At 43.0% G+C, this 25,690-nt stretch overlaps 1 protein-coding gene across 1 annotated transcript in view; it reads right to left on the reverse strand.

The window, feature by feature from the left end:
- Window positions 1–25,690, reverse strand: part of FBRSL1 (fibrosin like 1) — a 549,235-nt gene that overhangs the window by 133,289 nt on the left and 390,256 nt on the right. The window lies entirely within an intron of this gene.

Here is a 25,690-nt window from a genome sequence, read left to right on the forward strand (position 1 = left end):
CTTTTGATAGTTTGTCAAATGACGTTTTATAACTGAGTTACCTCCAGTCCAGTCTGCTGTTTCATGCACTGGTGGGCTGGACAGAAGGAAGCTGGTATGTCCGCAGTATGTAGCAGCACAGGGGCACTAAAACCAGTGCAGGCCTTCTCCATCGCAGCCATTTCTAAACTCTATAAACCAGAATCTCCCCACTACCAGCTTTTCAAAATACCTCCAGATTCAGAATTGAGATACAGTCTTTTCCTGAAGGAATTCACCATTATGGTACAAGACTCAATATTCTCGTTTTTTAGAAAATTACAAGAGTGCAGATTTTTGGAAGTGGGAAGTCTGGTTTAATCAAAAGACTTACCATATGGCTCTGGACACAAATCTCAGAATCGCAATTTCTAAGAAAAAAAGGCCCTGAATTTCTGGATATGCTTCTTGAAACCTCTCTGTCCCAACTTTCACAGGAGCTGAGCATGTGCAAACCCTCCAACAGTCAGCAGTATTGAGTGTTCAACAACTTTTGCACTGGGTATTTTAGAGGACAGTTCCTAAAATCAATCTCTGTACCTCACTTGTGTCACCTGTTTCATGGCAATGCTCATATAGGTCACATCAGAGATACAAGTTTTACTACATTATTAATACCTAAGAAACACTTTGCAACTGCAGGTTGGAAGAAGCACTACGCTTTAAAAATCTTCAACTGCTGAATACTGTCACGCTTCCACTGCTTCCAGCAGGAGCAAACCCATCCCCACAGATGATCTACTCTACAGTTATCAGTCCCTCTCTCTAACTTGTGGCTGTTTGGTGGAGTGACAGCTAAGGCGGGATGTTTATTTCAAGTGCACAGATGATGAGAGTAAGACAAGACAAAACAAAGAATAGGACAGTTCAGGCTCTGTTGGTCTTATCCATATATATGTATGTTCAGGCCACCAAATGCTGTTCTGGCTGCACAGGAGAATGTAACATGAGTACAAATACAGCTTCTGTCATATGTTATCTCACAGGACCATGGTAGGTATGAATGACCTTTAGTTTAAGTGAGAACCAGGCTTTGCATGCAAAAGAGCTGTCTGACCGTGAGAGCTATTAGGCTTTGGAATGATTTCCTAAGGGGGGCTGAAGAAGCTGTCATTTGGTACACTTAAGGCTGAATTAGACAAGAACTGGAAAATATATTTAAATAGAAAATACTATCTTGTCAGCAGGATGGATGACGTGACCTAACACATGGTTCTCCAACCCTAATTTCTATGAATACCTGCAGCTCAGACCTTGTGTATGCTGAAAAGGGTCTACCAGGAAAGCTTTTGCTGAAGATGCGAGACCCAGCTTCTGCTGAACAGAGAATACTAGTTTCCTAAAAAAAGAACAAGTTGAACCAGTAACAGGATTTCTTGTTGATAAAATTGTATCTACGCTGGTGTTTGGTCATCCATTTTAATTTATTTAAAATCTCTGTCTTTCCCTACATTCTTTGTTAACACAACTATGCCATCCTAAAACTTTAGTATAGTTTAATCTCTAACTAGGGTGTATCTACACACCAGACCAAACAGACACGGGCAATGCACACATGCTACTGCAAACCAGATCTAATAATGAAATGTGCCAGGTCACTGTCATTATATGCACAACTACAAGCTCTGCTTATACAATAAATATTCACTAATCGGTAATATGATTGCTGGAATGCTAGGAGGATAAGGAGGGCTGCAGAGGGGAGAAACGTGCCCCTTTTATTATCACAATTTCTCTGAAGCCATGACATATCTATGCAGAACACATTTTCCTACCACATGTGTTGATCTAGAACTAAGCAGGAGATGGATGCTGAAGAGAGCAATTTTCATCATCCCTGGAGAGATTTGTAAAACAAGAGAGAGGGGTTTTTATTCCTCTTTCTCTGAAAGAGGCACTGGCTCCTTTCCACTTCCAATTTCACCATGGCTGCACACGACTAAACATCCACTTTGACACTAATGCGGAGTGGTGCTCTCTACTAGGCTGGGTCAGCCAGCTCTCCTGCCTGACTGGCCAAGTGATTACAAAATCATTAATGGTATATTTTACACCCCGTATTTCTTAAAAAACATAATTACTAGGGAAATCATTCTTCTTTTATCCAGGATTTTTTCTTTTATTTTTTTTTTTCCCAAAGACACATGTGCTCACTCTCTCATAACAGTCAAAATGAGGTCAGAAACTTGAACATATGTGGCTGTGTGTGCTTTCTCCTCCAACCAGAAATGACAAAGCAGAGTTTGGCAAAGCAATAAAGGAATGGCCACAAATCAGCCAGGATTATCTGACTTCCTTTAAGAAAGCCATAAATTGTTTACAGCAGCATTGGTCTTTAATGGCAGAATGGGGGGCGATGGAGGGGAAAGCTTTAATCTAACAATTTCAACACATTGCCAAAGTCCTTTCCTGTAGTTTACAATAAAAGAACCTCCAAGCATCTAACTTATGTTGGCTGGACTTTTTATTTTCACGGAAAAGATCCTTCCCATGCTCCCTTCTCTTTCACTACAGAAACAGACTGGAGTGTAATGAGGTTAAGTTTTAAAGCACTAAGCATTTGACAAAAATGCTTGCAAAGATTTTAGCACCAGAAAACCTCTAGAGAAACTGGGCAGAGCCTGGGATAATACACAACAGACTCCTCCAACCTTAATGCACTGGGAATTGGAAGTGCATTAGGATTTTGGCTGCAGCTGGGCTTTTTATGGCCACTGGATTCTCAGCACCACCGCTGCTAATAATACATAGGTGAGGGGACATGGAGACAGAGTTTGCTGTGATTGCTACTCACTGTACAGCACAAACCAGTTCCAAATAGGAAAAGGCAGCAGTTAAAAAAAGTACTCTGGAACAGAGCCAATCTGCACAATTCATATACATGAATTTCTAACACTGAACCTTCTTTCCCCCTCCAGCGCAATTCTACACTTGAAGTTGTTTGGTTTTATCCTTTTGTTCTTGCTTATCCTAGGGGGCAATTGTGAAATTCAGAACCATCACTGGAATTCGGACAATGAATATTTGCAAAGTTTGAGGGCACCCATGGTGAAATTTTTAGAGATAGGATCTATGCCTCCTGTGTTTCTTTGTGTATTTTGCCCTTTGGGGCCATTTCCCAAAAGGCACTGTGGAGCAACATGCATCTAACACAAACAATGCAAGCATTTCCACTGCCTGAGATGGAAATCCCCAAAATCCTTTCCTACAGCTCCTCTGAATATTTGGATCATCCCTGCTGCTGCACTGTACTTCTTCAGTCACACACCACTTTTGGAAAATGCATTTCTACTGCAGGAATGATGTAACTAAATACAGCACAGCCCACATGGTTTGAAGAGTTTGTCAACAGAAAATATCCATTCCAGACTACTAGTGTCTGAGAACTGGAATGTTTCCAAATCTATTTATCTCATCACTTTATAGAAGCGCTTTCCACCCTCCTCTTGATATTTCAGAAATTTATTTGCCTCCCATTATAAAAATAAATACAAGTGCTCTCTCTCCCCAATACCCAAACAGTAATTAGTTATAATGATTATTATTTATGTTGTGGCAGTGCCTTGGAGCCCCAGACATAGGCTGGGACCTGATATGGTTATATGTTTATAATCCCTCCTCTACATGCTACTTAACAGCACATTGCTTGAAAGCCAGTAAAAGCAAATTCTTTAACTATCATGAAGGAGACTGCCGGCAAAGTTTCCCCAAAGCTCTGGATAAAAATCCCAAGAGGTTGAGTGGTTCCCCATACTGCAAACTCTAGCTCTGGCAACGGCTGGTCATCCTAGTTGAATTTTTTGTTTGGCTGAAAACAAACTCATGAGGCTCAAGTACAAAAAGGCAACGTACAGTGTTTCAAGGGCAAGAGGGAAACCATTCTTTTCTTGAAAAGCTTTTCTTTAATAATTAAGGCTGAAAAATTACTTGTATTTTCCCATGCGCTGATGAGAAAGTTATAGGAAGGAAGGAGACACAGGAAGATCCAAACAGCACAGAAGCATAGGATGAAGTACTTTTATGGATAATTGCCATGTAACTCTCTATTTTCTTTCTGGTGCCTAGATATTATTGAGTAAAACTAATTAGAAATGCAATAGATAAATGTACCCAGAATTCTTCATATCCTCTGAGTGGTTCCAATACCACCCAGCAGGGACCTTGCATTTGCTGGGTAGGCAAATGATTTTCTCATAAAAAGCTGGACGACTCTTATCATGGCTCATTTTCTCCTTTAACCTATACTATTACTGCTCCTCCTCCTAACAAAGTGAAATATAACACCCGTCAGAGTTGTAATGATTCCTTAACTATAGATGCAAGTAAAAAGCAACCCGCCCCCAACCCCCAGCACAGAAGGCAAGATGAGCGCAGCTAGTTAGCCCTGTCTCTAATTAACGCATTTTGCTTTTCCTGCCAGGTGTGGTCCCCATTTCTCACTCATTGGTTTCCCTCCCCAACAATTTATTCTTCAAAAGCAGAAGCAAGTGATGGAAACAGAACCTGCAAAATACAAATAATGAAGCAAATCAGCGTTGGTTTTTTTCTTGCTGCTCAAGAACTTTAAAGATGTTTAGGGAAAAAAAACCAACAAAAAACCCCAACCAAAACAAAAACCTTTCCACTAAGTAATTGAGTCTGCACTCTTGTATCAGACATTCAATGCTAATTTGGAGTCCTGTCTTATCGCATTACAGACAAACACAAGGCCCCTTACATCAAGTGCAACAAAATAGCTACACTCGGCATTATTAATGAAGTAGATGGATTAATTTCCTATTTATGAGAAGCTAACCAACTGGCTAGCTTGCTGACAGCACTATTAATGATCCTTAATGCCCCACAGGCGGTAATGGGTCCCGCTGGGAGATCTAGGAGCGCTGCAATTTGTATTGAGGATTTAGACATAACAAAAAAAAAAAAAAGCCCTCCTGGGAGCAGGCAGTTGATCAGCGGGCGCCCCAGCGGAACACAGCAGACAAATAATAAATGACAGCCTTGCGATTAAATCAAACCTTCTACTTTAAGTGTTAAAGTGTCTGACTGTCACTAACAATCTAGTGGTTGTTAAAGCCTCCCGGGGCCTCCAGGAACAGACGCAGTGAGCTGGAAGGTAAAAGGGGGGGTGAGCGGCAGTGGCAGCAGCGGGAGCCTTGCTGTCTTGAGAAGGGAAGCTGCATTAATGCAGGAATTTAGACAACCACTGAACTCCAGCTCTGCTTTTTGAGGTACCACAGACCCAGGGCGCAGGACCCCCAAAAGTCTACAGAGCCTTAAAAGAAAGATTTTTACCTGGGAATGGAACTGAAGCTTCCCTAATCCCAACTCTCAAGCCCTGCAAACCTGCTTACAGTGAACTTCGCAGTCCAGAGTGACCGGGACTCCCTGATGTCAGATCACGTCTTGGGTAAACGAACGGTTGCCTGCTGCTATCTAGGAATTTCAGTTTCCATTCATATGTCTGTACATTCAGGATGGAAACCAGAGGGCTGTGTTTCTAGATTCAAAAGGGACAGGCTGAGGTGTGAACAGAAGTCCTGGAGGCAACATGGATTTCATTCACTTAGTCTTCTTGATAAATGCAGCCATACACACTCTGTCTTCCTTATATTTAGCTTCCTTGCTGCCCTAGACTGATCACATCCTGGGGCTGGGTGACAGCTTGGAGAAATCCCAATGCTTTCTCTTCTGGAGATCAGTGTTCAGAGATAGAGATGAAACGGGCAAGTAGGCGAGATGAAAATAAGCACTGAAATGGTCCTTTGCACATCAGCCTCTATCAAAACACCAAAGCAAGAGCCGAGGCTTAGTGAGTTAAGGAGGCGCAAGGCCAGCATTTTGTTCTGATTGGGAAAATTGTCTCCCTCCTCTTGTAATCCTCTCTCCATGCCATGACCGATTGGATGCTTCTGTCTTCTTGGGTCTTCTCCCACCCCATTTTAAAAGCCCAGTGCTACATCCAGTGCTACATACAATTAAGGTGAAGAATGTGAAGATTTTAAACAAGGTTAATCTATCTTTAAAGAAACATTTAGAAAATCAAGGGAGTTGGCTGTTGTGCACCTGCCATCAGCAGTAATAAAAATACATTCTTGTAATCCAACTCAGGCAGTGTTAAATTCACTCAAGTGTGCTTCAAAGCAGATGCCCAGACTGGAGGATGATGAACCTTTGTATCTTGCAGGACAAACCAATACTATTAAACCTGCTAATAAGACTTCTATGCATAAGGACACAGGATGTATCATTTGCAGATGTTCTTAAAAAGTTAACAAACAGAAAAAACATCCAGTACAGTAGGTATACATTTCTAAAGTCACATGCAATACTTTACATTAAAAAAAAAAGGCAGAAGGTTTTTTCAAAGAATATTTTTGTAGTGAGAAAGATGAAAGGGGAAAAGAAAAACCCATACAAGGAGAAGAATTTCAAGGTATCTTATATTTTTCTTAAAAGGAAAAAGAAAACAAAGCCTCAGTTACATGCTCATGAGTTAACTGCTGGATATTCACTTTAAGAAATGATATACAACTACCACAATGAAATTCAACTTCACCTTCCTCTTCAAGTCTTACAGCATTACACCCGGACAAAATCAGCATCCATGAAATCAGAGTTCACATTGGGCATATGCGTGCTCATACATACCTACCTAATTTGGGAAGTATGTACATTAAACACATATTATATCTACACACACTTAAATGAAAATGTCTTATTTCAATGTTGATAAAATCGTCCACAGTAGCAGCTCTCAGCCACCAGCTATCGCCCATTTGCAACACCCAGAGCCCATACGGCAGAGCCTGGGGTACGAATGCAGCTCCCCCACGCCCTGGGGATGGCAGAGCCTGTTCATGATGCCAGTGCTCAAGTGAAAGCTCTGTGCTTGTCACAGGCAGTGTAAGTGCAGTACTTCATCTTTCGAAAGGATGTTACTTGCCACTTACTGCATACCACCCGTTCAAGCTGTATCGCAGCCCTATTTTACTGACAAGAAAGATAAGAAGGGCACATGACTAATTTGTCTGAAGCTACAGAGGGAGTCAATAGGAGGAAAGGAGATGGGACCTCAGAGATCTTCCTCCTTCCTGTGCTCAGGCCACTTGCTGATAATGATATGGCAGTGCCTGAACGAGATAACCCAGATGAAATGCAAACAACACACACGGCAACATCATCCCCCATTCTCTCCTCCCACAAACGGTAGTGTACGATTCAAAAAGACAAAACCCGAACAAATTTAAGAACAAAGACTAGCAAAAAACGAGGAGAAACTTGCACAAGGATTCCCATGCAAGGCAACAGCACAAGAATCCCATTTTGGTGCCCTATCCATGCTGCTTTTCCCTGAAAACTTCAGATCTAATAATAATGTTGAAGGAAAACCTTCTGAAGCCAGCAGGACTCATCCTGCTGATGTGTCAGGTCTGGACTAGGCTCAGCATATCCTCCCCTGTACTGAAGTAACAATGGGCAACTGTTCCCAGCTTGACCCCGCAATGCTTGGAGCTGGGATCCAGCAGGAACCCTTGTCCTCAGGCACAGTGTTGGGAGATGCAGTGCTGACAGCAGTTTGCTCCAGCCAACGCTCTCCAAGAAGGCAACCCACCCCTTGACAGACCAGAACACTCAAGTGTTTGCACAGCAAAACACCACTGCCTACATACACCTCTTCACACCCCTTGTTCGCTTCCCTGCTGACACACTTGCAGAAAAAAGGAAAGGTCCTTCCACCTTCTTCCTCCTCATCTGCTATTCCCATCATCCAGGAAACAGAACATTTTCCTTCTAGATGCTTTGTAAAACCTACACGGAAGCTTTATGACTCTTCTGAACTGTAGCTGTTAGGTTTCACAGGCACTGAAAGGTGGCCCCTCTGCCCGGACACAACACAGAGGAGCCATGCAGTAGATCCTCCACCCCATACAGAAGCCCTCGATACAGCGCAGAGCTCTGAGAAACAGCAGTGCAGGTGAGGGAACCGGAATTTTGTCTGGTTTTTACATGGACTCCCTGAGACCACCCCTATCACGGATGTGAGATGATATCTGGTCTGCTATCTTGCAAGAAACAGTCATGCAATTTAATGGCATGATCATACCTTGGTACTGCAGCCTGGGAAGAGAGCCATAAATAATCATCTCAGCTCATATACATCAATTTATTCTATTACCTATCCATGTGTGTTTTCTGGCAGAATTAGTCTTTTCTCTTTTTAACCATACAATTTAACAACAGGCCACTGAAGAGAACCCACTGGAAAACACAGCAGCCAATTGGATTTTCTTCCCCTTATGTGTGCTTCAGTAAAGAACACATAATGGGAAAAAAATACAGTGTATGATGGGGAACTATGGTAGGCACTGGCTGCCAAGAAGGTAGTATCTACAGAACCACGCTTATTTATCTATCTTTTAGCTCATACAAGCTGTTCTATTATAGTCTCTGGGTGGGGAAGCATCGATTTTAAACCACCACAAGCTAAAGAACAACTGATCTGACAAAATGTCAGTGTGGAACAGAGCCCTCCTGATGCAGGGAAGGCAATGTACTGCCCCTGCCCTCAGGCAGGAGCCTCAGTCCAACGGGTAAGAGATGCGCTCAGAGGCAACTGAGGGCAAGTGGAGGTTGCCGGGTGCTGAAAGCCCCCCGACAGACTCCTATCAGGGTTTAAATATGGGGGCAGAAAATGGGGGGGGGGGGGCAATTCTATGCTTGCCTGGCTCCATGTTGGATACCACCTGAATTAATGTCATGGCCCAACGAGCATGGGTAGGACTGGGCACCACCAGAGAGGTGGGGAGATCTCTGGAATGTGGCATGTCTGTAGAAGCACTGGCACTGGAGGGCAACAGCCTCTGAGTGGCTGTAGTGAGGACCCACGTTTCGGATAAGGGTCAACAACTGCACATCAGCTTTGTGAGCCTATTTAGGAGCTCCAGTTTCTCCTGGAAAGACTGCCAAATTTTTCTTTGGCTGGTGATCTATCAGCCATGACCTTTGGTCAAGCGTATCACAAAAGGTGAGACTGCACGTACATCAGATGACAACAAAGTCAGTATGTAGAGAAAAAATGCTCTTCATAAGGCACCTTCCTCCCATTCATCACATAAACACACTGCTAATTTCTTTAGCCTGTCCTCTCCTGTCTTCCTAGTGCTGGCATAAAATTGGATCCTGAGCCTTGTTTGCTTGATCAGGTCTCCCCTCCTCCAACCTGTCCTCACCCCCTGCACCCACCCACCACTTTGCCCCCACCGTCCTCGCTCAGGTGGGGAAGGCAAAAAATAATAGTGACAGCCCCCTCGGGAAAGCCAAGAGGCCCTTGCAAAGTGCACCGCAAAAATGAACGCGCCTGCTCACTCATCACATTTCGCATTCGTTCTGCCACTCGCTGTCAAATTAAAATGTGGCCAACAACTCATTTCTCCTGCTCTCACAGTTACAAATTAGTCCATTAAGCTGTCTGCAGCAAGCCTTTTTTCCTCTTCCCAGTAATGGCCTCCGAGAATTCCTTCATAATCGCCAAGTCCTCCTGGGATGCCCACCGAAAGCAGATGGAGAAGCTCCCGGGTAATACAAGGCACTTTTTAATGACACAACATGCTGTGGGTTTTATTTTATTTTATTTTTTTATGTCCCTGTTCTCCCTTCATCATCTTTCCCCCTTCCCTGCTTTCTTCCACCAGGATGATTAGGAATTAAAAAAAATAAATAAAAGGGAAGCGGGGACGGAGGTGCATGGATGCTTCTGTGCAGAGGCTGACAGCTACAGAAAGCGGTGGGGGGAATCAGCTTCAACTCCCTAATTAAAACCTCCTAATTGAATTATCTTTATTGAAAAATTAGATCTTCCATTGGAAGCTTAGAGATCTGGGAAGACAGACGATCAAGTCCTCCTGTAGATGACTAATCTGTTTCATTTATCGTGTCTTCTCCTCCCCAGGCAGAGGCTGCACAGACGACAATCGTCTCTTCCGCGGGCCAGACCTGTCGCAGAGCGAATCGTTCCTGACAGAACAAGTTGCTTAATGCAGAATCCCCTCTCTTAAGGGATGTTTTGGAGAGCCAAAAGGACTTGAGTGTTATTAGCAAGTAAAGGGCTAGTATCATCTGGGAGTTGTCTTTATTTATTTAAAAGAGCATCTTATAAAGTGAGGCTGTTACAGCAGTCTGTTCATGCAGGTGGTACAGGGAAGGGGCTGCCGACCCCGGCACTGGCGAGGGCACTGTAACCCCCATAAAGCTGCTGTGTATAGAAACAAGGCATTAAACAGCAGGCAAACATTTTCTGTACATTGATGATGCACAGAAAAAAATTATACCAACTAAATACAGCCAGCTGGTATCTATGCTGCACTTTAAATAACAGCAACTACAGACACATCTTTCCTGTCCGTCTGTTAACCCAAAGACTTAGTCCTGGAGGTGCTGCTGGAGAGCAGCACGGCTCACCCACAGCCCATGTGGCAGATGACTACCCTGGTGAGCGCCCGGACCAGAACATGGCTGTACCCAGCTGGCACTTCTTCTGAGCTGGCTCGGGCTCCCCTTCCCAACACTGGGCTTGGCAGCCCCCCACCCTGATCACAGCAATGGGCACAGCTCTGAAGGGCACTACCTTCCAGACACCACCCTGCACTGAAGGGGCTGGCTAGGAGGATGCTTTGCTTTACATAGTGCAATAAGAAAAATCGTAATTTGGAGAACTTGTAGTGGACTTGGTCCTTCCTTTTCAGGTTACTGACCCAAATTGAGTTCAGCCTCTATGTCCTATTTGATGCTTACTTGGTGATGAAGAGAGGAAGAGATTGAATCTGCCCCCCATGTGGCATTCACCTCACAAAATCACAGCTGGCCTTTTCTGGAAGTCTCTGGACAAAGAGGCAAGATCAGTGGTGTCTGGGAATTTCCTATCCCATCCCATTCTTCTACTTTTTCAAAACAAGGAGGAAAAGTTCTTCCCAGTGGAAACTACTGGAGTCATACGTGTTGGCAATTCTTGTTTCCCATGAACTGTCGAAGGGTAGAAAACCCAAATCAGTCTTTGCCCATTTGTCTTCCTCCCTTTTTCCCACCAAATCAGAAAACTGGCTTCAAAATAGTAAGATGAAAACCTAAATAAATAAATGCATTGTGCATTCCTTTAATTTGCTTGCTGACTTTGCAGTGGGGTGACTCCTATTGCCAAGTCTCCTTAGTGACTGCATAGATTAATTTTTCTTTCATATGAAAGTCAAAATTCCTTATCTCTTTGCAGAATTCCAGGAGCTGTGCCTTTAAGGAAACATTTTGCAGTAAAATTACAAGATTCAGTGACATTACAGTAGTCCCTCTTCAGCCTCCTCCCACATCAAATAAAATTCAGTGACTCGGCTGCCACCCTGCCGCTCTCCTCCCAGCTCTGCTGTGAGTGACAGGCATGCCGTGCTCACACTATCCTGGGGAACAGCCAAAGTATTCATGGATCTTATTGCTAGACAGGCTGCGATAAGGCTGTTCTCATGGCTGCACACCCCACAGACAGGCAGAAAGAGAAACAAGAAAGAAGGCAGCAACGGGGAGTAAAGTCCTCTCAACACCTTTAAGGAGATGCTGTGTGCTGGAGGGTGAGAGGAGATTTTTCATGGGGAGGAGCTGTGTTATGAATGTATATATTTTAAGGTGGGGAGGGGAAGGAATAAAACAGTTTCCTGGAAGTGAAGAAAAATTAGCTGTCTTTGCAAGTCTGAGGCCAGCTGGGAAGACAGAAGCGTGATTCAGTTTTTGTTTAAAGAAAACCCACTCCAAGTGGCAGAAGTGTCCAAAAAACCCACAACCAGCCCCAGCCCCAAACCCCTAAGTCATGTACTAGGAGAAGGAAAAACCCAACTTTCTCTAAACACAGATGAGTCAATGTGAATAAAGTGTGTCCCTCACATATCATAAATTATTGCTTTAGGAAGAAAACAGGTAGTGTTCCTTTGAACAGTAATATACAAACATTCCCACTGGCAGAACAAAACAGGGGAGGAAGACTTCAAGTAGATCACTTCACCCTTGGATTTTGTTACCACTATCTGCTCATTTATCTTCTTTTCACAACATAAAGACTTCCTAATTGTATTATATTTATAGCAAATATGAGACAACCTCTCTACGCTTTTTCATACTGTTCTTTTCTGCTCTTTACAATAAATTCTGTGAAAAGGAAGAGGTAACCTTTTATCTTCTCTATTTACGTGTATGCTCTAGACAAAGATAACAGCTAGAAGAAATCAGCTAGTACCTAGAAATGCCATAGTGCTTAGTAGAAGTTGAGGGAAACAGGCACACATATAGAGTGAGGGCTTGGATGTAACCAGAAGAGCATCCATCCATGTCGGCTCTGATTTTGGTGCAGATAATTAGCTAAAGAAGGTTTGGACAGCATTAAAACAAACTGAATGGCATTTGCAAGGAGGTCTGCTAACTCTTCCCTATTTCTGTTGCATTGTTGTCCCAAAATATAACGAGAAGGACCATGCTATTGGAAATGCTAGTTCAAATAAAAAGAAACCTAAAACATTGACCCTTGGGTTGTCAATGGGACGCGCTTTTTAAGGCACCTGCCATATTCAAAACTGCACATAAAATCCAAGTTAACCCACTGCAGTCCCACTCACTTTCTGCAGGAGTTAACACCTTTGCCTTGTCCAAGTAAGAGAGATTTTGGATTAGCCATTTGTGACAGCAACCTAACTTGCATACAGCTCCAGAGCAATTGTGCACACCAATCTATTTGCATACACATTTTTTTAACTGGCTTGCTGCTCTGTTTAAAACATCTCCTTGAAATAACCTTGAATCTACAGCACATACACAGTGTACATGCACAGATATGAAAGCACGTGCGCGAGTTCCACGTCATCATTATAAAAATATTATGGTATAGTACTGCTTCAGTTAAGCATCAAAACTCCATAGCTTACAATTTCACTTCATTACTTGGGGCAATTTCTGAAGAAATACTTTAGTATTTTTAAGAGCACACATATGAGAGACCATATATACTGCCGCTGGCCGCTGGTTTCCATAAATCTTTCAAAACCAATATTTATACTCCCATGAAGGAGTGCTGGCTGCTTATTTTCCATCTCTGCAAAAGTGGTCAGATCAATAGTTCTGTGTATGTTACTTGGAAACATGTCACAGCAGCCTCTAAAGCCTCTTTTTCCTTTGTCTGAAATCGATTTCTGTAATATGCAAATATTAAGAAAAAGGAAGCTTTAAGTTTCCTCTTAGGATCCTTTGTGAATCCTTCAGAATCCAGACACCACTATGACGGAAAATTAAAACCCGCCAGCAGTTTACTGTCTCCCCTGAGCGCCAGTCGCGCTGTGATCCTAACACTTTGCTCCAAGCTATGAAATTCTGAAATTTGCATATTCCTCACTTCGGGATTGTTTCGGCAAAAAGGTAAAACACCGTGGAGCTGCCTGCCTGCAAAAACAACCCTCTCCTCAGACAACCTTCCTCCCTCTGAAGATGACAAAAGAGGAGGAGGAGGATTTCCACTGCTCCTCTATGCCAACGAAAAGATAACACCACTCACCCTCGCTTTAGCTATTGCTGCACACCCAATGTTTTACTTAATATACAGGATCAGGAAAATTAAACTTGTGTTATGGAGTCTAACTTTGAGAAGGAGCAAAGAGGCATGCCGTATTCACTGGAACTTTTTGTGAGAGACTTTTTATATATATATATATCTCTATATATCCCCCCCTCATTTTTTTTCAGCACAGCTTGAGCCCTGAAGCTTTTATTAAAAAAATAAAAAAGGGAAAAAAAACTCCAAACCAAGCAGTGTACAGAAGTGGGGGGAGTAGAGAAGGTTTAACAAGCTCCAAGTCATAGATTATAAGCCGCTGCTAAAAATTTATGGCTGTTTGGATCTTTGCCACACTGAACAGATTGGCAAGCTGATCAGAATCGCAGCAGGCTGCCTAATGAGTCCCACACAATTTTTCACCCCATATTTTTCCAATAAAAAAGCAGTTAAATACCAACCGCAGCCACAGCAGAGCCTGCCATCTGGCTGCTTTTTTCTCCAGCCATCATTAAAATGGTTCTTGGCAGTTTACACCTCGCTTTTTTCTGTACAGATGTGGAACGAATTTTCTGACAACCCTTGGATGAAACAGGGGGCTTTATTGAGCTTTACAGATTAACTGCCTAACTTCTGGTCCTAATTTTAAATGTCTTAGCACACCGGAGGCATCATTTTAAGTGAGCTAATTGTACGTATCTGAGCCTACCAGCAACATTTGGTTAAGTTAGTGAGATTCAAAATCAACATTTCAAGGAGCTGTGTAACCCATGCCACCACGGTCACCGACGTCTGGCCTATGCTGTGAGTTCACAGGGATTAAAAATAATAACTATAAGGATAGCGTTCGAAAGCATCTACAGAGGAAACCAAATAATTATGGCTTCAACCCATTTATTGCAGGCTAATGAATATGAGCAGCTTTATTTCTTATCCTTTGCTTTTATTGTTGTCCCCACACAGCAGTTTGGTTAGCCGGGGAGTAATGGAGGCCCATATTTGTGGTTACTCCATTGACCCGAGCACAGCGGAATGAAGCTGCAGCCCTGAGTATCTGGTTAGATGTGTTCGAGCCATGGCGCAGCTGACTTGAAAGCAGCTCAACTCACCCCTTTGTCACTGGAAAATACAGTGAGCGGAGGGAGAGGAAAGCTGATTTTGGAGCACAGTATTTATGCACAGAACAACTATTTTTTACAATCAAGTTTTGAAACCAGAAATGCAAAGCAAAGGTCCTTTAGAAACCTAGGAAAAAAAATCAAAATATAGCTAAGAAGCACATTTAAAAACTATTCATGTGCCAAACAGAAGCAGGATAGGCTGGGATGGATACAATTGGTTGAATGTCAGCGGACAGTTTTGATTAATGTAGTCTGCAAGTCCGGGCAGTCTGGGGGATGGGAGCAGGAGGGCAGCCAGCTGAAGTGCAGTTGAGATGCTCTGAAAACAGTGTTTCAGTCTTTCCCTAATGACTTGTCAAGACCACGAAAGAAGCAGTGGAAGTGAAGGGACTGGAGCCCAGGTCCTCTGAGGGCAAAGCTAGAGGTCTGTCAGACCCCTCTTTCTCTCTGAAAAGATGACAAACAGCAGCAGAACATCAAGGAGGCTTTTTATCATTTTGCTCTCCTTCGCATCCCTAACACAGATTATTACTTATGCCAATCATTTTATAATGACCAGTGGATTTAAAAAATGAATAATTTATAGGAATGTTGATAACATTTATTTGTTTTCAGCAAGGACTTCATAGAATCATAGAAATGCAGTACAGAAAGGGACCTTAAAAGGTCATTCTAGACCCCCTGCTCTGAAAGAGATTATGGTGGAGATTATGTGCATAATAATGTAAATGACCCTATAACTGTACTCCAGAATCAACATTTTCATTAAGAAATATATTGCCCTTGTAATCCTACTGGTTGGGGAGATAACCTTCAGAGTGCAAGCTGACGCAACCACAGCCACGCAAGCCTGGAAACAGGCAGAAACAGTGACCCTGAGATGGCACAAATGGGCATTTATTCAGAAACCTACCAAGCACACGCTGGAGATGAATACAACTGTCTGACTGTGTAACGATAGCTTTAATTAACGTATGGTTCTATGACTGTCCAAAAAGGGCAGCAGTTTTGGGGGACGGGAGCAGCAGAGTACTCAGGTGAAGCTGAGAATTGTGTGTGATGGAAATAAAGGGTTCCATGCTTGTGCTCTGCTGTTGAAGTCACCCTTGGCCCCCAAACTGTGATGTGTCCTATCCCCATTACTGGAAATAGCTGTGCAAATTGCTGACGAAAAAGAGAAAAAAAAATTACCTCCATCTCTTTAGTGGGTGCTGAAAGCTCCAATTTATCTCCTGCCGATCGACCTAAAACACCAGTTCACCCTAAAAGCACTGATGTACTTTCAATGCACAATCCTGCAGCCCGCTGCAAGCCTCATGGCAGTAATAAAAAGAATTGACTTGAGCATCAGTAGTCAGGCCAGACAGTTCTGGGGTTCCAAACTCTGTAATTTGGGCCTGGTGTGCAGTGTAGGGTAAAGGACTTTGTTTTATAGCAAAGTAAACTAAAAACTAAGCAAATCTGCCAGAGCAACTTTTTGTCCTATTACACTTCTGGTAAATTTTGCTTCTACGAACCATTACTGTATGAAGAGGTATTCACATACACACACATTGCCTTGACATTTGCACTTTTTTATATAAACATTTTTACAATATTCCATTACCACAGAATGCACCAGCTAATAGCCAAATCCCTAAAGCTGCTAACAATCAAGTCTGGCTCAAAGTCGCCTCTGAATAACTTCCATTTCTTCAATGCTTTTGCACAGCAGGATTGCTAATAAACAACCGGGCAGTAAAACTACAAGTCAGCCAGGACTGCCTCTGTCTTCTCCAGTTCAGGGAATTGCTCTAATACAATGTGGAAATATATCCTGTGACCAAGCAGCCCCTGGGAATTCTTACATTTCAGGTTGGGTTGTCTTCATTTGGGTTATTTTGGGATACGCACAAAAATGAGTCCCAATTCCCTTTCCCTTGCTCTCCACCCCCCACAGTCACACACTCCACCAAGCAAAACATTCTAGTTACTTAAATGTGGCCAGGGAATAAACTATTTCAAGAAAAAAAAATAATAGTCTCATCTTAAATGGTTTCCATCCAATCAAATTATTTAGCCCAGAAGCTAAAATGATTTAGCCTTTACACAAGTCTAACACAACAGCGTTTGCATAACTTACTCGAGCTCTCTCTCCGTCTGTCCCATGGAGAGTTCCCAGCCCACAGAGAAGACACAAAGATAACTGGGCACTTGATCCAGGGCTAGCTTTCCTTTCACTTAGGACCCATCTAAATCGAAGGTGCGGTAGGGTTACCTGTGTAGGGCAAACCGCCCTTTATTTTACAGATCCGTCAACAGCTACACTCTCAGTGCTGCAATGAGCTCTGCAGCCCAACTGCATTTTCTAGCGCTGGGGCTAACGAAGAGCAGGAGCAGGAGTTTCCGAACAAAGTACTGGGGTGAGATGCTAAGCAGCAGGTGTCTCTTCATGCAGAAACCCTGAATACAGCAGCCTTTTCTGCCCTGGACAGCCACGTCACTACAGAACATACTAAAATTCACATTTTAAGCTTTCACGCTTGTTTCAGCCCTGCAGTGTGTTTTATTTTTATTGCTTATTATGGCTAAGGCAGTGTAACTGACATGTTGTCTTTACAGATAATGTTCTTATGGTGAGACTCAAAACTAGTTTTAGGGTTATTAATGATCCTTTCCTCCTCACTATTTTTAAGGGTTTATGGTTTAGATTTGAGATTTTAGCTGTAGGCAGAAATATGATGCAAACTGATCCAAGAATTTTTCCCCTCGATCCTATTAAAAATAAATTCCCTTTATTGCAAAGGTAAAAGAAAATTCACAGTGAAAAAGGTAACAAATGGATTAGGGGTATTTTCGAGTCATTAATTTTCACTCAAAAAAAAAAAAAATTTAAACCACATCATCTTCCTAAGAAATAAGGCTTTGCTCTTGTCATTAAAAAAGCTCAGCACTTCAAATCCGTGGGACACACGCAGGAAAAAGGAAAGTAAACAAGCAGAGCGTTCTAAACAGAAGAGCTGGACTCAGAGCAAGAAGCACAAAGCCAGCCTTTTGGACGTCTTGGGGTTATATAGTTTGAATTCTGCATTTATAGGCATCAGCAGGAATTTTGCCAATGACTTAACTGACTTTCATGCTATAAAGCTAGAATGATCCATTTTGATTAACTGCTCTGACCTCCTGCATAACACAGGCTTATAGCACAGGGCCAAGATTTCATCCCAAATCTGGACAGAAGAGAGATGCACAACATATGAGTCAGCAGGACAAGCACAACAATTTTAATTTTAAAATGCCAAGTCGTGCTGGCAGGGGAAAACAGGGTGGATGATGGACAGTTCTGGATACTGAGAGGATTCTTGAATTATTGGGAGATACTTGGCTATGTCAAGCAAACTGACTGAGCTAGCTTTCATCTCTTGTTTTTAATTATCTTTACTCTTTCAGAATTTCCTTGTTGTGCTAAAAGTTGCCTGCTGTAAGCCTCCTCCCCAGATCTAATCTTTTTGCTTGAGGCAATTGGGGCAGGGTTATTTTGACATGCAAACGAAGAGGACATATGTTGAATGCAAATGAGAGGGCCACAGCTTAGAGCAGACGGGTTTTTTTTCCCCTGCCCCAGGCACTTCTGTTGTTGCTTAACAGGATTTCCTGGGGATCTAGAGCAACACTTTCACATCAGGGTCTCTAAACTCCGGCTGCCCATGCAGCCACCCAGGGGCAGCCGTGGCGAAGGAGGTCAGACAGCCCCGCCGCGGCTCCGGCTTTCCGAGGGGGAGGCACCGGGGGCGACGGCTGCCGCGCCGCGCCCCGCCGAGCGGCAGCTCCGCCGGAGCCGCGCGGGCCGGAGAGCTGCGGAGCAGAGCTGGCCCGAGGCCAGCCGCCTGGCCGGCCTCCCTCGCTATTTGTTGTTCTCAGGTATTAACATCGGAAAGTTGGCTACTGTGTACTGGCAGTAACTTCTCCATGTTATTTAATACACGTTATTGTATTCACATTGTAAAGGGCCCACGCCCTGTTCTGATTCAAGACCTAGATACAGGGTCATTATGGTGCTATAAACACCACCTTTAAAAGCCCGACTATGTATTGACACAGCTTTTTATACGTGCAGAACAGACTCCCAAACACTGTGATGGCGTTTTACACCGGGCTCATGTGTCCCCAGGATGGCATTAATTGAAATAGTACCGTGAAAGCAAAAGGAAACATATGAAGCAGCAAGATCTGTGCAAAATAATTCGGAGATAAGACATCAAGGCAATTTGGAGAGGAGGCCAGATTCTGTGCTTGAGCCTTTGCTTGCCAAGATTGTTAACAGTCATCGAAGGGTGAACACTACCAGGGGAAGCATTTGAGAACTTGCCTTTGCTACCAAGAAAGGTGCTTAAATTTCAAAATACCCAAAAGGTAAGCTACCCATCCCCAGATAAAAGCACAGGCAAGATGTGAATTTTTTTTTTTTTTAAAGAAAAGGAAACGAAAAAGATGGTCACACAACACTTGGCACAAATCACACCATTCATTGCAAGAAATCACTTCTGGCCAACCTATCCCCATGGGCTTAGAGGGCTGTCAACAAACACCACAACCACAGTGAACTTGCAGGTCCCTCCCTTTAGTGGGTCTGCTCCAGCCAGAATGGGACTGCTGACTATTGGAGGTGGGGGTTGGCTTTTTCAGGATAAACTAATTATATCGACATACTTGTCCACGGCTCTAAATAAGGCAGATTTGGAACAGAAGCAGAAGAAGAAAGTCTTATAGATGGTACTGCCACTTGGCAGCTTACAACAAGGCTTGGGTGCCCTCCTGACCTGTGCTGGCTCTCCCCAGGGAGCAGCCCCACAGGCACAGGCAAGAGCAAGTCAGATGGGGTCAACAGATGGCTGAGAATATGGTGCACATTAATACACATTCTTCATGTGCCTGTCTCTGGCCCAGAGATAAGCAGGAGAGGAATTTGGCCCCAGTACATTCAGCAAAACCATGGTCATATTGCACTGAAACCTCTACTGGCATCCAAGAGGTAGCCAAGGGCTTGCTGCCAGATTCAAGTACTTCATTCTTAATGCACTATGGCTTTGCTTTTGTGGTTTTGAGAAAGTGATGTTAAATTCTCTTAAAACGTGTTAGGAAAAACCCTGACGTATGATTTGCGTACAAATGGATGCAGTGATGTTGCACATGTCAAAGTGTGCATATGGGTAACCTGATAATCACATAATTTACCTTGACGCCTCTCTGAAAAGACATCATTGTCCCTCTAATTTTGATTCCTTGTAAATAATCAATCAATCAATTAGCTAATCTGCTCGAACACTGCCCCCACCCCTTTATGTTTCCAATTAAAAGTGTGAAAGGCAAGTGCAGACAGATTTACACGACATTCCAGAGGCAAGCGGCAATGGGTATTTTTTCAGTGATCTTATCAAGTGCCCTTTAAGTACGCTTGGGGTTTCTTGTGATCTTGACTGCTAAGCAATTCTGAGCATTCCTTTTTTTCCTGACAGAAAACATGTCTTTATGGGGTTGCCTTTTGGGAAATTCCTCATATAGAATATCCAGCAAACTACTTAGGAAATAGTGTTTTCCTTTCAAAAGCCTACCTGTGCAACTATAAGGACTTCGTTTTTCTGAAACTCTTAGAACATGCAAACTGACATTTCTAAGAGTATTCTGACTTGTCTGGATCTGATGCCACTTTTGTAGAGGCAGCAATAGCCATCTGTCTTACACGAGGCTAAGCTCCTGCCAAACTTCACATCCTTGCTCCAAAGCATGGAAGTGTGCAAGTTTCTTAGCAAATTACTTGCAAGTGCTTATAACACGACCAAACCAATTTATTGCCCCCATCTTATTTTTTGAGGGAGCCAAATCTTTTTATTCGAACTTTCAAAGAAAAGGAAATCAGCTGCAGGCAGACACACAACATGGAAAATTTCGTCTCCAACAGCTTAAGTTTGGCAAAGCTACAAGCAATTGACAGCAGCCCTGCAAGGGGAAGTGCCAGACAATTCCAGCGGTGGGCAGGGCTTCCAGCTCCACCTGCAGCCTGGCCAGGAACGCATGGACATCGTGTCAGGCCCAAGCCCTCTCCCAGGCAGCTATTTTTAAGAAGGCAGGAAAAGTGATTCGTGGTGTGTATTGAGTGGATTGCTAACAATGCGGTGGCTGAAGTGTAAGAAGGCACAGCCATACAACTGGGGAGCTTTATAGTAGAGGAAGACGGATCAACCATGGCTACTGTACACGACTCGAAAAATTTACCCATTATGCACATAGATTTGGAGTCTGCTTTAGGCACTTCAGTTGACACTTGCTGCAACACAATTTTTACATATAATGTTAAATTATATCTTCAATCAAAAGGAAATGGAAATTCCTCAAACTGCAAAATAACAAGTCAAGACCTCACCAAGATAAAAATCAGACAAAGAAAATGAATTAGAACAGCACAAAACTGAGCAGCAACTGGAAAGGCACAACACTTTTCCCCAAGCCAAAGCCTTACTTACGTATTAGGTATAAAATACCCTTTCAGGAATGAGCCAAAGATTTTTTTTTTTTTTAAACTGAACAGAGTCAATCTTACTATTAAATTTTATCCTTCTGTAAGTGGCAAGGATATACTTGTTAGCGTAAAGCATTAGTGATGACACCGATCTCTGTTTTTCAGATGAGAGGCGGCATTGCCCTGTGGACTAAAAATGGCATTGCAGGTATGCTGCATGCAAATCCCTGTGGGGTTATTAATTCCTGGGAGCACTGAGGCAATGCCACACTCATTTCTGCTGCCTAACTGCCGTAATATCCTTTCCATGACACAATCATTGCACTGGAGCTAAAGAGTGCCACTACTACTTTAAGAGCTACAGCCAGTGATCTCAGTTATTTCAAGTGAAAATCTAGTTGCACTGGGGTCTGTAAAAATTTTGCTGTCAATTTTAATGCACCAGGATCTCACCTTTGGTATCATTTTTCCCTAATAAAACAGGGATGATCACACTTGCAGATCTGTTAGAGTTGGACAAGGACAAGTTAATGTGCATTCCGCATTCTGAATGTGTAGCATAATAAGTACATGAATTATTTATATGTATAAATTTAAACTCTTTGATTGAAATGTAAGACTGGTTGATTAGAAATAAACTTCCTCCATCTTTGATACCGAGGTGCTCTGCCACAGGAGCTTAAAACAGTGTGGGCTCCCTGGATGCCGTCTCCTCAGTGCCAGCACTAGTATTCACGACATAACACAGAAATCCAGAGCTGACCCAGCTGAAGAGAAGCCATGCAAAAGTACCCTAAACCCCCAACTTTTCAGCTAGATGAGTTTACTGGACCAGCTCACTGCACAAACGCAGAGCACTGGTCATGCCAGGGGAGCGTATAGCTGAGACCGAGGGGTCACAGCAGCATCAGCTTAGATCAGCCTCAGTTGCCAGGTTAAACACCAGTCACTGTTAAATCTATCTCCTCCCAGAAATGCTGGGTTTTTTTGTTTGGTTGGGGTTTTGGTCTCTTGAAAACAGATACATCTATATCTCTAGGTATCTCTCCCAGTAGTGCAATAGCTTAACAGAGGCCCATCAGTGCTATCGTGCACTTCATGTTTTAACTACCTCATTTAATAATCTGCAAAAAGCAAAAAGGCCCGGCCAATTAACTGACATAGCGATTTGTTATCAGGGGGTCCCAAAGGTAGAGCTGTAAGAATAAGAAATGTGTATTGAGAAAACAAAGTCACACAACCAACAGTATCTGTGTAGATAAGGCCACTCAGTCAAACATATTCTACTCTTGCTGATGTGGATTTAAGTCAGAGCTTTTAATGTTCTTTGCTCCAGACACCAGGTAGGTATCAACTAAAATGTGGCTTTCTGTAAGAAAAGCATAACCCCTAACCTGAAAAAGTGACCTCTGATTGCTCCTTGGCTTCATCATTATCAACTGCTCTTCTCAGTCATTCGGCAAAAAGTTTTCCAGCAACTTCAGTTGCTGTTGATACAATTTATGTCCTCAGTACAGTACTTAAGACAGTAACTGAGTTCTTGTCCCCAAACGTCAGAGCAGCTCAGTGCTGGAATACGTGCAACTTTGTAATTTCACCCGTTTTTGTTGCAGATGCTGCGTGGGGAGTTTGTATATAATACGAAATGGGGTAAGAGAACATCTATTATTAACGCAGCCTCATGAAGCAAATAACTTGCTGGGTCATTAACTCACCATCTACGCAGAAATTCTAAGAAGTTTCTAACTCACCATCTACACAGAAATTCTTACGCGTGGGACAGTGCCTCCAAAGCCTAACACCAAGACCTGCAGGAGTTCACAGTGAGTCCGGTGCCAACAACCAGTATGAATCGTACCATGTTTACTCCAGGAGATCTGCATGACCCACCTCAGTGGAGATCACCATCACTCCTCTGCTTTGCTTACAACTTTCCTCATTAAGCTCAGGATGTATTTAATTCCAGTTCACACAGTCCGTGCTTTACACTGAGCAGAAACACCATACTCAGTTCATCTTTCTTTTCCAAAATACACGTGCTCAGTGTTTTTAAGCAACACAGGTGGTCTTTTTGCACAAGCATGCCAGACTGGACTTCTAACACATCAGAACAGCCATACAGCACAGCTGACACCACTCAGAGCTGCTGGTGTGGATGCGGCAGAGGAAGGTGAAGTCAATAATACTAATTTTTTTTGAAATTATTTCCAAAAAACTGATAGCTTTCACACTTTCCTTGATACAAGGTAAGACATGCTGGCTTCTCTCCACCTAAGGCAGCCTTCCCTCCCAGCCATTACCCATAACCACTGCTCCAGCAGCCTGATGCATATGCTGGCTGGCTTTGCTGCAAGAAGTCTCTCTCTGCTGGAAGAGGCATTAATTATAAGCAGGCAAGAAGAAACTTATGCAGCATTGATGGCCGCTCTGCTGGTTGCTTTTCCTTGTACTAAGCTTGTTTTCATTAACTTCCCAAATAAATGATAAAAGGCACAGGCCTCAGCAACAGAAAGACAAAACTGTAATCATTGGAGTAGCTGGCTGGCTTCCTATATGTATATGTGGAAGCACTGTTTATATCTGTGCAAGTGCATACATACACAGGCTTTCCTGCCAAGCAGTTCAACTAATCCAACCATCAGCATAAAATATTAGTTCACTGTAAGCTTGAACACTTGGCTACCTTCTTGGTATCGTGGTTTCAAGCTAAACCCAAACTCACTTAAGGTAGCAAGTTTTGTGTTCTGCCTACAGACTTGGTAAAAATAAGTAAACAAAGAGGTGAATCAGCGGCACTCTGTTCTCACTGAGAGGCAATGCTGACAGTGCTTAGAATTTTAACATGAAATATTGATGACATACTGATGATTATGCTGATTAAAACTGTGATTATTGATTATCCTGATAATTATCACATTTTATATATGTGTGGGTGCTCAGAGCCTGGGCCAGAAAAGAGACTTTCCTGCAAGTTCTGCCCAGACACACAGCAAGAAGAACATCTGATAAAAGTTCTGCTTTTGAAGTTCCAGGTTCCAAGTTTAAAAGATAAAACTTGAGCAGGAGTCACGGCTTTCACTAGCAACTGCAAACTAATCTTCCAGGCCTCACAGATATGTTAAAAAAAACCCTGAAAAGCACTCATCAGCAGAAACAGTAAAAGGCAGATCAAAAACCATACCCCTAATTCAATGCAATGTTCTGAATAATGATTTTTAAGAAAAATCACATTATTTTCTAGAGCCTAACTCATGATTTTTAAACATTAGGGGTTTGCCAAACTGCTGGTATAAATCTGGAACCGCTCCACTGACGTCACTGAAACTGCACCAATGTAAAAATGGCATCAGGGAGAACAGAAACAGGCTGAGAGAATTGGACAGCTGTGACCACTAACACAGGCTGCGCATTAGCAAAGATCAAAGACTAGTTTTTACAAAACATTTTGGCTTGGTTTTTATTTTACTCAGTTAGGGTAAAACATGGCCCACATTTGCTCTCAGTAGCTTGACGGGCTAAAAATTCTTCACTGACTCTTGAACACAGGAGAATACCAACGGGTATTTAGTTACCTATTCTTCTGAGAGGTACATCTATCTGTTGCTAGGAGGCTTCAGTCACTCGAAACACAAGATTTTTTTTCCCTTCTAACTGCATGACTGCGGTGAGGATGCCGTAGCAGATAAACACAACCTTCTGGTCTCAAGTCCCACCCCACTCCCAGACTTCATTACTCAGAAACATCCCCATCCTCTTGGCAAGGGGAACAGAGACCAACAGGAATGCCTCTAAAGGTTAAACACATGAACTTTTGTCATGTTAAAAAACAAGAAAAAGGGGAGGAAAAGAGCACAGGCAGAGGAGAGCACTACAAATCAGGCCAACTGACTGCTCAGCAGAAACAGAGGGCAAAGGGTGTGCGCACCATTATCCAGAGGGGAACACACTATCCAGAACCACTGTTCACACCCAGCGTCTGCAGAGAAAACAATTGTCGTAATTGAAAAACCCTCAGAGACAGCAATTTTTAGGCATGGATTTTCTATCAGGAAATGCTGGATCGTGGCAGTAAGTGTGTTACTGATAGAGATGATAAAACAGCAGGGTTATATGAACATGTCTATCTCCAAGGCCAGAAGAAAAGCTAAAATCTCCAAGGTCCTTTTTGGAGAAGAATCATAAAAGCTACTGACTGCATTTCCCAGGTATTTTTGTATCATGATTAAATCTGTTTCTAGCATTACACCTTTAAGAAAGATCAAAGGTAGGCAGCGAGGGAAGGAGGTACACACTGACTTCCACTAATTGAAGCAAGCTGAAGCCTCCAGCACCTTCTGGGTTCTCCAAAGTTTCCCTCTCTCTCTCAGCATCTCCTCTGCCCTCCCCTGCGGCCTCCCAGCCCCAGCCCTTGCAAAAGTGAGTGCATCAGAGGACTGACACAACAGAGATGCCTTTTCTAGCTGCTTGGGTACAGGAGCAGGA

Source organism: Leptosomus discolor, chromosome 16 (assembly GCF_034619465.1).
Source record: "Leptosomus discolor isolate bLepDis1 chromosome 16, bLepDis1.hap2, whole genome shotgun sequence".
NCBI lineage: Eukaryota > Metazoa > Chordata > Aves > Leptosomiformes > Leptosomidae > Leptosomus > Leptosomus discolor.